General features: G+C 47.5%; 1 protein-coding gene across 6 annotated transcripts in view; it reads right to left on the bottom strand.

Moving 5' to 3' along the window:
- The window catches only part of BMAL1 (basic helix-loop-helix ARNT like 1), a 106041-nt gene extending 95069 nt beyond the window's left edge, over positions 1 to 10972 (bottom strand). For all 6 annotated transcript variants that reach the window (XM_060103338.1, XM_060103342.1, XM_060103341.1 and 3 more), the window contains exon 1: positions 10855 to 10972. The gene's annotated coding sequence lies outside the window, so the exon portion shown is untranslated. The remainder of the gene's footprint in view (positions 1 to 10854) is intronic.
- Positions 10973 to 13588: the final 2616 nt, after the last annotated feature.

The raw sequence follows: 13588 nt of genomic DNA, 5'->3' as shown, positions 1-13588 counted from the left end.
ACTTCCATAATGGTGCTTTGCTTAAGAATTCATTAACCAAGGTGTCTCGGTCACAGTACAGTGCAGATTCACATACTTAAAAGCCACTCACACAAGCAGATGTTCCCCACACTCTAGAATTCTAAAGGGCAACTGAAAACAGCCATGCCGATTAACATAATTGACAATTCCCAGTTCTGGCTCCTCTCAGATGAATCTCTGTCTGGATTCAGCTAGTAGCCTCATATCAGGTCTCTGCTGCGGTTACTCCCTCTGCTGCAATCCAGCTGGAACATTCACACTGGACTAATGCTTTAGGGAGAATCATTTCACATCACTAAAATCATAATCATAATAAAACAACTTCAGTGGTTTTTTACCACTCTCTACCTCACTTACTGAGTTTCTTCTTCTACAAAATTAAGGAGTGGACTAAATAGAGTCTTGTCCACTTCCAGCTCATGACTCTAAAACCCCCAGCCAAGCCCAAATCCTGCATCTGGAGGACAGTGGGAGACAGAGGATTCCACTGGTCAAGAGTCTCCATGGCTTGGTTTTTACACCTGGATCCACTGCTTCTTAGCTATGTGACCTTAGGCAGGTTACTGGATAACTCTGTGCTTCAATTTCCTCATTTCTAAAATGATGCTAATAATTGTACCTACTTCATGGGGTTTTGTAGGCATTAAATCAGATAATATATGTGAAGTGCTAAGGACATCATAAGAACTCTCTATATATTAGCAATTATTATCGTCTGAAATGAAGAACCCTCCATTCTAGGCAAGGCTGTGTCCCTGAATACAAGCTGGCCATTCCTACCTCTGTGCTTTTAATTATGATGTGTTCCCACCCGCCTGCTCCCTGGAAATACCTGTGCTAGCCTTTTCTGTGAATCAAAATTCTACACATCCTTAAAAGTCTGGATTAAATCCGATCACTTCCACGAAGCCTCCTCCCTCACATGGCAACTCACAAAGAACTCTCTAGTCTCTGAATTCCTGTGGCAATTACAGATCGTCTAGACCACTTTATTGGCATTATATGTGGCCTTGGTTTATCTATCTGCAGATAAAACTGCAGGCTCCTTGGCCACAACAACTATTTCTGGTCTTCCTCTGGGTCTCCATGGTGCCTGGTATATTGCCCTTCACGTATTTGTTGACGGAATAAAGAAATGTATAGTACTATACCCAAAGAAATATGCAGTAGGTTTTCTTTTAGTTGATGTGGCTCAGCTACTGATTTGCTGTACTTTGGAGCCAATTAAAGATAACATAAAGATGAACATCAGCAGGGCAGGGACATCCATGGCCAGCTAAGTCCTGATCATCAATAAAAGATACTGATATCTGGCCAACCTGAAGAATAAGAAAAACACAGATGGCAAAAGGAAACAGTATCCTAAAATCCAAAGTACATTGCAAGACCAAGCACATGAGCCTATATACTGTTAGGGTGGGAAAGTTGAGGTTTTCCCAAGCTGAACTCACTCACTCAGCAACAATTTATTGACTATTCTGTGCGGACACTGTCTTAGTTGCTGGGGATACAGCAGAGAAAAAAACAGACAAAAATTCTGCCAGTATTCCAGGATCTAAGGAGGAACGCTGAGTATAATGCCACCCTCTAGCTCCCAAGTGAAATCCACAGAGCAACAATTTCTTGCACCAACTCCTCTTGTTATGCCTCAAGTAACGGAAAAAGAAAAAAATGAAACATACTATTCACAAGTAACCAAACAGAGGCAGAGCTCAAACTGCACTGTCACTCCCAATGAGGCTTCCCTCATTCTAGAATCTACTGGGGAAGTTCGCCACGTAGCACTCTGCACCCTAAGACAGCTGAACTCTAAGCCTCTAACACCCTAAGTCCCAGCTGAGCTCTGAGACTAGCATTGCTTAAATATCAAACCTCTCAAATAGCAAATGTGGCTCTTGAGGCCAAAAACAACTCAGAGGTGGGAGAGGAGGAAGGGAGGGGTGGTAGGTAAAGGATCGGGTAGTTTTCACCACTGCAAAACCTGAAGCTCTTCTCCTTTGGAGCAGGAACCTCTTCTAATCTAAAGCCTCAAAAAAAAAAAATTTTTTTTTTCCTCCAGCAGGATACTGAAAATAGCTTTGCATTTAACATTTAAAATTGTTTTTGATCCCACACTCCTTCAGCTCTGCTCTCTCCTGCAAACTCGTTCCATTCCCTAAGGGCACTTATAAGTATATTTCAAAAGCAACAAACCAGAGTCACCATTTTTATCCCTAAGAGTTAAAAAGAAAAAATGATTTACATAATTACATGGAAGATAAGTTGACGGAAGAACACAGGAATCTTATCTGGACCAAAAGTTCTAGGACAAAATTTCTTTCAACTCGTCAAGAGAGATAGCAGATTAAAAACAAGGTTCACACTGAAGGCATTAACTGTTGGGTACCACACATGGGAACTTCTTGAGTTCCTCATTGTTTGTGTGCCACCTACACCTACTTCTTCAAAAAGAAAGTGGAGGGCTTCCCTGGTGGCGCAGTGGTTGGGAGTCCGCCTGCCGATGCAGGGGACGCGGGTTCGTGCCCCAGTCCCGGAAGATCCCACATGCCGCAAAGCGGCTGGGCCCGTGAGCCGTGGCCGCTGAGCCTGCGCGTCCGGAGCCTGTGCTCCGCAGCGGGAGAGGCCACAACAGTGAGAGGCCCGCGTACCGCAAAAAAAAAAAAAAAAAGAAAGTGGAGGTAGCTACTGGAGGGCAGGTTTGAACAATGAAATACATGCATGTTTTCCCGTGACATTGAAAAAACAGGATTTTATAGCCAAGAAGGACCTGAGAAATCAAAGTTCAATGAGCGCAACTTACTCAAAGTTACTCAGCAAGTCAGTGGCTGGGCCAAGACTGGAGCCCGGGCCTCTCCCAGCTCCCAGCCCCCAGTTTTCCCCACTCTCCACACCACTGTCTCATTTATAACACATGAAATGAAATCTTAAAGGCACAAAGACAAAAATCCCTTTTATAAACCTTTTTGTCAGACTAGAAAAATAGTAGAAGTGACTTAGGTAAATGGGTCCCATTAACGCTGGTAGTAAATGACCTTTAATGCTATATAGATGGGGGTCTAGCTTCAGAAGGCTTAATTAATGCTGATAACGCTTTAGTACTAAATAGTATGGTTTCAGCTAGAGTCAGCACTAAATGGCTTTTGTGGGCTTGCCTGGGAACCAAACCACCATTTAGTTCATTTTTTTCTATAGAAAAATTTATCCCAAGTTTCCATCAACTGCCTTACAAATGAACTTTTGAAACAAAATCTGTTTTTAAGATGGCTGTGCATATAAAACAGAATTCTGAAGTCTGAAGCTCTGCACTAGACATAATTAAAACAGTAATAGTGATACATGCTAAGAGTATATTTATGAGAAAACCCTTCAAACCCTTAATTTATGTGCAATATAATGTTCTATTAAAAAGCTTCTGAGCAGGATACGGTAAACTGCTATTTGTACAATTTATAACCAAAGGCAAATGCTCCAATTTTGAGTGCAAGTATTTACAGGGCTGTTAGCACTGGGCTAAGGGTTACAGGGAGGATAAAACATCTATACTCAAGGAACTAAAAATCCAGTTACACTGGCCTTTATTTTACTTCAAAAACAATCAAACTACTTCCAATCTCAGGACCTTTGCACTGGTTGTTCCCTCTTCCTAAGATACTTTCCCCAAATCTTCCTGCAGCTGAGCTCAAATGTCACCTCTTCACCCGAGGACCAAGCTAAAGCAACATCCTTCATCATCACTACCGTTTTACACTATGTGGTTCCTTACCTAGCATCTATCATTACCAGGAGTTAACTGTTTACGGTCTGTCTCCTTCCCCTGGGACTCTGTTTTGTTCACTGCTGTACCTTCAGTGCCTGGAACACTGCTATGCACATGGCAGGCATCCAATAAACTTCACTGAATGAGTAAACGAGTAGAATTGGAGGGTGGGAAGTGAGGACAAGATAATTATTCATGAGACAATTAAAAAATGAGAGAACTGACCATCCTAATTGGAATCGATATGATCAATATGCTAATTATGAAGTACCAATGCTTCTGAATGAATGGCTGGCAATCAAAAGTAAAACAAGTGAGAGAGAGAGAGAGCGCAAAGGGGACAAATGTCATCAGAGGAGGTTTCACAAAGAAGGGAGATTCAAGGCAGGCTGGGGCAAAGAAGAGAGGCCTCTCAGGTCAAGGGAGGGAGCTGAGGGAAGACAGACAGCAGGAGAAAGTAGGGCATGGGGTGGCCTGGGCAGGGACAAGCAGAACTGAACCCCAGGCACTGAGCTCGGTCTGCAAATGGAGGTAGAGGCAGGGAGCAAGGCTGGTGAGCAGGGGGAACAGGGTCAGACTCTGGAGAGCCTGGAAGACTGGATACAGGAGTGACAACCACAGGCCACTGGCAGCAGGGCTGTTCTTGGAAGGCAAAGTTGGCCACATCATGTGGGAGGAAGTGAAGGAAGTAGAAGGTAGAGCAGAAAACTGGTTAAAATATGACCTTGATGGTCTAAGCATGAAGGGGGCAAAAAGAGCCTCTTCCCTCTGTTTAGACATGAGAGAGATATAAGTGAGCAGGAGACATCCCCCCTCTTCCCCCCCCCAAAAAAAAGACAACTTCCAGAGTATTTCACAGTAGCATTCCATGGCAGATTCGGGTCAACTTCCCAAACATTCTATACTTGGAGCATTCAAGAAGGTGAACAGAGATTCAAAACAATAACTCTGAGGGCAGGGCATGTCTTTCCATGCCTTTCAAATCTGAGATTAATTACCTTTAGTATAGCCTGTGTTTATTATCTTTCTATTCTTTGAAAAAAAAAAAGTAGTATCTAATTTCTCCGCGCAGTATACATTTGAACATTATATAACACATTTTTATGTAACAGGTTCTTGACATAAAACAATGTTTCCCTTACTATCTAAATGTATTTGGGGAACAACTGGCATTAAAAAATATATTTATATATACGTACACATTAAGGCTGTGGACATCTGTCTTTGGGGTAAGAAGCTGGAGAGAGGAGGAAGAAGGTGAGAGACTTTACAAAAGGTCTCCTCCCCGTGACGCTCTCCGCAGATGGCCCGGCGGGGGCAGTGGGTGAGGAGTTCTGTTAGGAGGGGTTCATCTCACACAAGCTGCCTGGGGAGGGGTTGGCTGAGCCACATGAGGCTTACGTCAGAGCAACGCCGCAGAAAGGCAGGAGGAAGCAAGAGATACAGAAATGTACAACAGGATGTGAGAAGCACGCTCACAAGCCCCTGTAACTCACACTTGGGTAATATCCAGACGTGCACCCCTTGTGTCCCACCGCAGAGGACTTCAGTCCTGCTTAAAAGGAGGTATACACCATGTCTGTCAGCAATAAGACTGGTCACCAATCACCTCGGGCCTGCCTGGCTCCTGGCCTGGTGCCGGCTGCTTCAGACACAGGATCAAATCCAGTGGTTCCTCCCAGCAGGCATCTACCGCAGTGGTTAGACAGCAGACTCTGGAAGTGTCCGTCCCTCCCCCGTCCCCCTGCGCCAATCTGGCTCCACCCCATACCAGCTGGGCAGTTCACAAAACTACCTCACTTGTAAAATAAGGATAATCATGGTACCTACCTCATAGGGCTGTTATGAGGATTAAACAAGTTAATAAACATAAGGTGAGTAACATATCTGCTGGCACTTAGAGAATGTTCAATAAATGTTAGCTGCCGTTACCATCATTAGTATTATTTCTATTTTGCAAATGAGGTAAATCAGACTCAAAGAAACTACCTAATTTGCCCAGGTCACACATTTCAAACAGCAGTTGAAAGCATAAGTACTTGTAAATGTTTTACTCAGCATATGTACAAAATCTAATGGGTAGAGTATTAACCAGAATATTAAATTAGACAGACCATCCATCCCCTTCTTTAACCAGGCTGGATAAACATGAGTTTATCCTATTTAAAAGGACAGCATGTACTAACGTAAAAATAATTTCCCATCATGTGCCAGCACTCAACATTCTCCTGAAGCAAAGATGACTAAAGCTTACCCAATCTCATCTCCCCGACTTTATGTCCCCAACTCAATCCCTCCTTCCATGCAGACCTAACTACTCATGGCCACGTCCACTCGTGCCCCTGTTGCATGCCTCATCTCATGCTCCCACCTCTCCACAGGTATATCCCCTTCCCTCCATGTGCTTAGTCCCTGAGTGCCTATCCTACCCCATCTCCTCCTCCTCAAGATCATTAATTGGGATTGGACAAGCATATCCTGAAGGCTCCCTATGCCTGTGATTTGGGGAAACCAAGATGAACTCCCCCCAAAGTGCTTGGCCTGGAACCAGCAGGTAAGATATTCCCAGAGACAGCCCAACACGATATGGGATGCAGCAGTACCTAAAATAATTAGAGCTAGATCAAGGGCTGGGGACACTGCCGCCCAGTGTGGGGAGGAAGAAACACAAAATGAAGAAATAGCTCCAGGAGGACCAAGCATGTGAGCTGGGTCTTAAAGAAGAGTAGGATTTGGATGAGAGAAGGTTGAGGCATAGAACAGGTCATGGGCTGGTCCAGGGAGCGGACAGCTCTTCAGCTTGACTGGACAGTCCTGTGCACACAGCCAGGCGGGCTGCGTGTGGAGAGGCAAGAAGGAGCAGCAAGACTGACAGCTAACAGCCATGAACATTTACTATGTTCCATGAAGAGCTTCATGTATTTTTAATTCTTTAACTCATTGAATCCACACTGCAGCACTCTGAGGTAAGGACTAAAGTGATTCCAGTCTTACTGATGAGAACACCAAGACAGAGAGAGCAAAGCAACCTGACCACAAGTCATAAACCTAGTAAGGAACAGTTAAGATATAAAATCTGGCTCCAAAGTCTGTGCTTTTAACCACCTAACCAAAGTCCCTCTCAGGACAGCCTGATGGTGAAGGGGTACAGCTGTCATAAGGATGAAATGAGACCATGCTTGCAAGCAGTTTGCAACCTGTAACTCCAAAGCCACGGATGCTGGCAATAGGCTGCCGTGAATGTCTACAATGGACCTGCTAGCAGCTGAAGCAGGAGAGACACATCAGGACCAGAAAGGGGACCTGAGCCCACTGGGCTAGTGTGAAGAGCAGAGGCCCCAAAAGACACCTACTTTTAGGGTGTGCAGGAAGAAAACCAAGAAAGCAATGTGACCTAAAGGCTGAGGGGGGAGGGGATTTCAAAAAGGAGGGAAAGACAGGTGGGTATAAGCTGCAAAAGGGCCAAGAACAACAATTTAGGACTAAGAATGAGGCCCTGGAATTCAAGACTTGAAGTTTTGGGAGATATCTGAGACGAAGTATGAAGAAGGATAGTAGAGAGGGTGCAGGAGCTAAGAGTGGAGCAGATGGGAGAGTGGAGGGGGTGACCGTTCACAGCCCTGGGAGAGGCTGCCAGGCAGGGAGGGGAGCGAGACAGGGGACCCAGGGGCACCCAGTGCAGACACATGAAAGCTGCCCACTGCACAGCGGCCCACAGCAGGCCCGTTTCTTCCCCTTCCATCCTTCCCTCCTCAACCAAGACAAGAGCTTTTCTAGGGTTGGTAAGGAGGCTGAGGGCAAACAGCACGAAGGATATTCCCGTGACAGGACCGACAGGATCCTGGCAGCACTGAGAGGAAGTGTCAGCAGACACTGAGGGAGGGCTTCCTGTGTGCCAGGCATTTTACCCACATCATCTCCCCTGATCCTCACAGGGACTGTAGGAGGCAGGCTCCTTCATCACACCACAGAGGAGGAGCCTGCAGTCAGAGGAGTCTAGCACTTGTCCAAGGACACACCACCCAACCCAAGTCCCAGGTCCTGCTACCAGAGACCAGGCTCCTGCCCAAATTTAGGGTCTAAAAAGAAGGAACAGGGGAGAAATTCACTTGCTTTTTCCAAACTGGGAGGAAAAGAGGAGAGATGGGGGAAAGGGACAAGACATTCTGAGCCGGAAGGAACAGATGCTGAGGGAGCTTAAGTCAGAGCAGGTCTTGTTTAGAGAGAGAGGGAGGAGAAAAGCCAGGGTGGGTGTCTGGGGTAAGTCTGGGTATTATGATGAAGTGGCAATGAGAGAAAAGACTGTGGAGAAGGGTGACATACCTGTATTTCCAAGCTCCTAACTAAACCTCAAGGTCTAAAAAGGAAGTAAAAAATTACTTCCCTGCAACTGCTACCACGATGTTAACGAAAATCGCTACCTATGACTGTAACATCATATGGGGCAGAAACTGTTTCTTTAATATTTGACTTTCTCCAACCACCATGAATTGATGGACTCATAAATAGAAGAAAGCCCATAGAAGGAAGGCAACCCTTATACCAAAGAGAGACACAGAATATTTCGTTTTTACATGTGCTTATGCATTTTGTTAACAAGTCTTTCTACAGTGCCTGTCCATTGTTTAGTATATAAATTGCGTAGAGATCGTTGGTATGGAGCGAAAAATCTGAAAGTAGGGCCACTTCCTTTTCCTCTCTGTGGTAGGCAAACCTCTTCTGCAAATAGCAGACAAATTCCTGAGTAGTCATCATTTTATAAATCATTTGAAATGGATTCTTTAAAACACCATCTGTTGATCTGTTTAAGTTTCCCAAGAAAATAGGACTTCAGCTCAGATATTCTGGAGCCTCCAGCAGGTAAATACCAACCTGAATTCAGCTGTATTAAATATTTAGAGATGCAAAGAACTTTAGAGCAGAAGGAACCTCTGAGATCACCTCGTTCAACTGCCTTACTTTCCATCTGAGGCAAGTAGAACTCAGAAAGGTTCAGGGACTTGCCCCAAGTAGCACAGCCATGAAAGCCCAAGTCTGGGCTAGAACCAGTAGATTCTCTCAGGCTAGTACTCTTCCACCACAGCTGCTCCTTTCTCTCTCCCTCTTTCTAAACTCTAGGGGTTGGAATAAGGTATAAATTTAACCATAGTTTTAACTTACTATTATTATTCACTGGCTACATCTACAATCAAAACCAAAAATGCTCCTACAGATCCAGCTTTAGATAATACAGGCAATTTCAAATCCTGCCCAGGAAATTTTAAAGCCTTCTAAATATGTTCAACAAAGTGTTTTAAAGACTTATTAGTAAAGTGAACTCAGTAACAGAGCATGGAGTGAAAGATTCAATTTTCTGTTAAAAAATATTTTAGAGTTTCATTGATATGGAAATCAAATTTAACAGCAGTGATTTTTTTTTCTTTTTTAAATCTTGCAAGCACGGAGAGCATGAGATTATTCAAAACTGCTCAGGAGCAGCAATGATTATTTTAAGCTCATGATTCAACCAGTACATTAATTAAAAACTCCACCAACCCAAATTGACAGATCCTGATATCAATGGGACAAGAAGTATTAAAATAATAGTTGTCATATAAAAATAGATTAAAGGAAGGAACAGCAGCAGATGTCAGAAGGACAAATGACAAGCAAGCATTGTGCGAAACTAGATGCAGCTAATGGGCAGCTTTTATGGATTTTTTAAAAAACGAAGATCCTGGAAATACACGTACAGTCAAGAAATGCTTCTTCGAATCTAATTTCTGGAAGCTGAGTGATAAAACTTGGCTAATAATTCCTTGCCGAGGAGTAGCTATGTAAGCAGGGAGAGGAGACAGCAAGCGCGAAAGTGCCAAAACAACACTAGGTGACTCGGAAGCGGCCGAGGCAGGGGAAGGAAAAGAGGATGGGAAAGGTGAGGTGAGGGGGGACAGCCTGGTACCCCACGGCCCGCACAAACTTGACAACAGACGCCCATGTCCAGTGGAGCCTTTCCTTCCCCCGCGCCTGCCCTCGGTTCCGCAGCCGGTTCCCACGACCCCTCGGGGTGACTGACTCGAGCCCCACAAGGTCGGCATTAATTTCTATCCTTCCACTTATTCCTCTGAGCAAACAAGAGCTCTCTTGGCTGTCAACGTCCGGCAATCGTGAGCGGGAAGCTTTTTCTTTTGACATCTGTCAAACCCCATGCTAAACCTAGCCTCGCTGCAGTCTCCAGGACTCCAGGGCGGGCGGCGGGCCCACACCTGGGCGCCGGGCGACATCCCCGTGCCGTGGAGCACCTGCTCGCAGACCCAAGGGGGATCCTCCCCGGGCTGCCCAGGACCCAGATGGCGCAGGCCGGACGAAAGTTCGCAGGCTGGGGTCGGCCGCATCTCCGGCGGGGAATACCCGGGTGCAGCGGCAGCACCCGCGACAGGGCCGAAGGGGCAACGGGGGGCTCGGACTCCCCAAGCCCGGCGGAGACGCCCTCCCCGCCCCCACCCAGCCCCGCAGGCTCCCGAAAGGGAAGTGGAGGAGGCGGAGGAAGGACAGAAGCAGCATCTCTCGCCCAACGCCCTTGGGGTGCAGCCGTCAAGGATGGTCGCCTCGGGGGTCCCCGAACCTTCCGGGGATACATCCTAGGACTCGCCCTCAGCCGAGTCACTGCTCCCAAAGGGTGGAGCTGTCCCTTTAAGAGGCAGCTGGCTGCTCCTACCTCCTCTCCCCGCCACCCCCCGGGTCAGGTAGCGATGCCCGCAGAGGGGAGGTGGGTATTCCCGCGGACTCTTTCCCGGTCCCTTTAAGGGCGCCTGCGGCACCTCTGCCCGCTCTACCCCGCAGCGCCAACCCCCGCGAGTGAGGATGGGGGCGGACGGGCGCGGCGCCTTTAAGGAGCGCAGCCTCCCCGCGGCCCGGGTGGGGGCAGGGAGCGGGCACGGGCCCTTTAAGGCCGGCAGCGGGCACGTCGGTCAGGGCTCCCCGGCGGCCGGGCTGCGCCCCGGGCGGCGGCTGAGGCGCCGCGCCTGCCAGGGTGCTAACGGCCCCGACGGGGTGCCCGCGGCCGCGCCGCTGGCCGCGGCCAGCCCGACACTCACCGTGGCTCGCCGGGAGCGCCCGCGCCCGCGCCCCCACTCGGATCCCGCGGCGGCGGCGGCGGTGAGTCCGGCGCGGGTAAACAGGCACCTCCGTCCCTGACCTACTTTCTGCCTTCCCTAAATGTCGCACCACTAACCTACTTTCCGACCAATCCGCTCCCCGCCGGCCCAGGCCCGGCCCCCCGCCCACCAATCGCAGTGCCCAACCCCCCTTCCCCGCCCACCAATGGAGGAGTCGCGGAGCCCGGATACCTGCCTCTTCCCGCCAGCCAATCCTAGCGCCCGAAGGGAGCCGGTCTAGGCGGCCGCCCCCGGCCAATCCGCGCACGGCTCGGCGGCCTGCTGGCCAGTTGTGTGGCAGCTAGAGAGGCCGCTGACCAATGGCGAGGCGGTGGGGGCCGATTTACCTGCTACTTTCCCGCCACCAATCGCTTGGCGCACAGAAGCGCACGCCCCAAGGAGAGGACCAATCCGCGCGCTTTCCCTGGATTTCCTCGCCCCTGTCCTCTCTCCCTTCAGGTCTCCCGCTAGCCTTGGCCACTGCGGGTGCAGACGCCGCACTCCTTGCAGTCGCCTGGGATGTCCCTCTTCTCTAGGTCCCTGACTTGCTTCTGGCTCAGGGCTCTCACTCCTCCTCGCCCTTTTTCACTTGGGACATCCTGACGAAAGCAACATTCCCTCACTCCCCTTCCTCCAACTCCATCTAGGAGACCAATTTTAGGAACACACAGTGCCAGACCCTGCCCAAAACATCTTGGCTTGCCAAAGTCCAAACGAGAGAAAAAATACTTAGTATTTCCAGAAGGCTTTTCCTTCCAAGTGTTCTTACGTTCTTTTCATTCGTCCTGACCTCCAAGCATCCCACTGGAGCTGTCATTCTTGTTCAAAAGCGGAAACTCAAGCCTGGAGCGATTCCATTCAGTGACCGCACCTATTGTGTGGCAGACAACTTCCCGGTGGCTCTAGTCTTTACCGTAGAAAAGCTGTCCAGGGAGTGAGACGGAAGGAAACAAATAGTTACAGAAAATAAACATTTCATAACAAGATACAACTTTAGTACTGAGAGGACGGAGAATCTGCCTTATTTTTGCATCTCAAGCATTTAACAGAGGGCCTTTAGCTCAAAGAACTCCCAACCCTTTTAGATGTTAAACTCCTAGAATACAGGGACCTTGTCTTTTTTGTTATACTCGCCCCTCCCCTTTAGTACCTAAGGAGGGGGCGAAGGAATGGAAGTGCAGGGAGGGTGCATGTTCGTTGACCGGACATGTGAACAAACAGATCTGGGTCAATCCTGTGACCCAGACTAGCCCCTATGACTCTAGAATTCCAGCCTTGTTCCTTGAACATAGATGCTGCATTTTAAACATTGTAAAACTGTATCCCATCCCCAGCTCACTGCCAAGCACATAGTGGTTGCCCAGTATGTGCTTGGGGCCTGAATGTTGATGGTTTTCAAGGTTAACCAACTTCATTGGTAGCTTACTACTTTTCCTAAGTTTACATGCAGGTAGAATCTGACTGCTGTTTACTCTTTCTGTGTCCTGATTTCATAAGGAGACCACACTATGTAAGTGGGATTTTAACAATGTACTTGACAAGATGTTGTGGACAAGATGAAGAAATATAAGCCTGGATTCTAATATAACTAATTGGACGAATAACTGTTAAGTAACCATTACCTAAAGATGCTGATTAATGAATCCTTGCTGACCTGAAGGAAGGGTGGAGGTAATAGATATTTGTGCAGCATCTACTGCATGCTAGGTACTTTCCCTGCATCTTCCCCCTTAATCCACACAACCCCATTTACAGATGAGGAAACTGAAATTCAAAGTTTGACCAGCTGACTCAAAGCCACAAGTCCAATCAGGTTCCTTCGACTTCAAAACCTTAAGACCACACCAGTTACCATCAGGACGGCAGAAGGCTCTCTCCACGGCCCAGACTTCGGGACTTTTATTACAGTGCTCTGAATGAAAACCCAGAGGATCTGCACCGAATTTCCAGATAACACAAGGCCAGGAGGGAAAGAGACACCATACGTAACATAAGCCAAATGCAATGTTGGAGCAATGGGCTGACTCTAACAGGGATAAATGTGAGGAGTCCCGCCCTGGACAATCAACTGCTGAAAGGCACCTGGGGGCAGAGGTATCTTAGAAGATGCATGTAAGAGTAAGACTAAAGGGTCTTAGGTGACTCACTCTGAGTCCTCAGTGAAGTGTGGCTGCCAAAATAATGCTGATTTAGGCTGCATCGATAGAAGTCTAACATGTAAAGCATGGTGGGGTTACAATGCTGCCCAGTGTTTGTCATTATGCATGTGGAATACTGTCTCCAATCAAGGCTTGGCAAAGAAAAACTATGCACAGAAAAGGGACCAGGATGTAACAAGGCTGGGAACTATGTCTTACTAGGAAATATTAAAGGAAGCAGAGGGTTTCGCCCCAGGGGTACAAGGTAACTGTCTTCATAAATTTGAAGAGCTGTCAAATGGAAGAGAAATTAGACTTATTTTTCAGGGCCCCACAGGGTGGAAGGGGGACCTGTGGGTAGAAATTCTAGAATGACTCAATATGAAGAATTTTCTAAAAACTAGCGCTTCTTCTGCCTTGATAAGTTGAGGTTTTTGTCACAGAACTTGTCCATATAAGAACTGGATGACCACATGGTGGGAATGGCGTTGGAATAGTTATCTTTCAGGACTCTTCCCCCCTGAGAAGATGTGGTT

Source organism: Mesoplodon densirostris, chromosome 7, assembly GCF_025265405.1.
Source record: "Mesoplodon densirostris isolate mMesDen1 chromosome 7, mMesDen1 primary haplotype, whole genome shotgun sequence".
NCBI lineage: Eukaryota > Metazoa > Chordata > Mammalia > Artiodactyla > Ziphiidae > Mesoplodon > Mesoplodon densirostris.
Note: the sequence above shows the minus strand (reverse complement) of the source record. Positions and strands in the feature narration are given on the sequence as shown.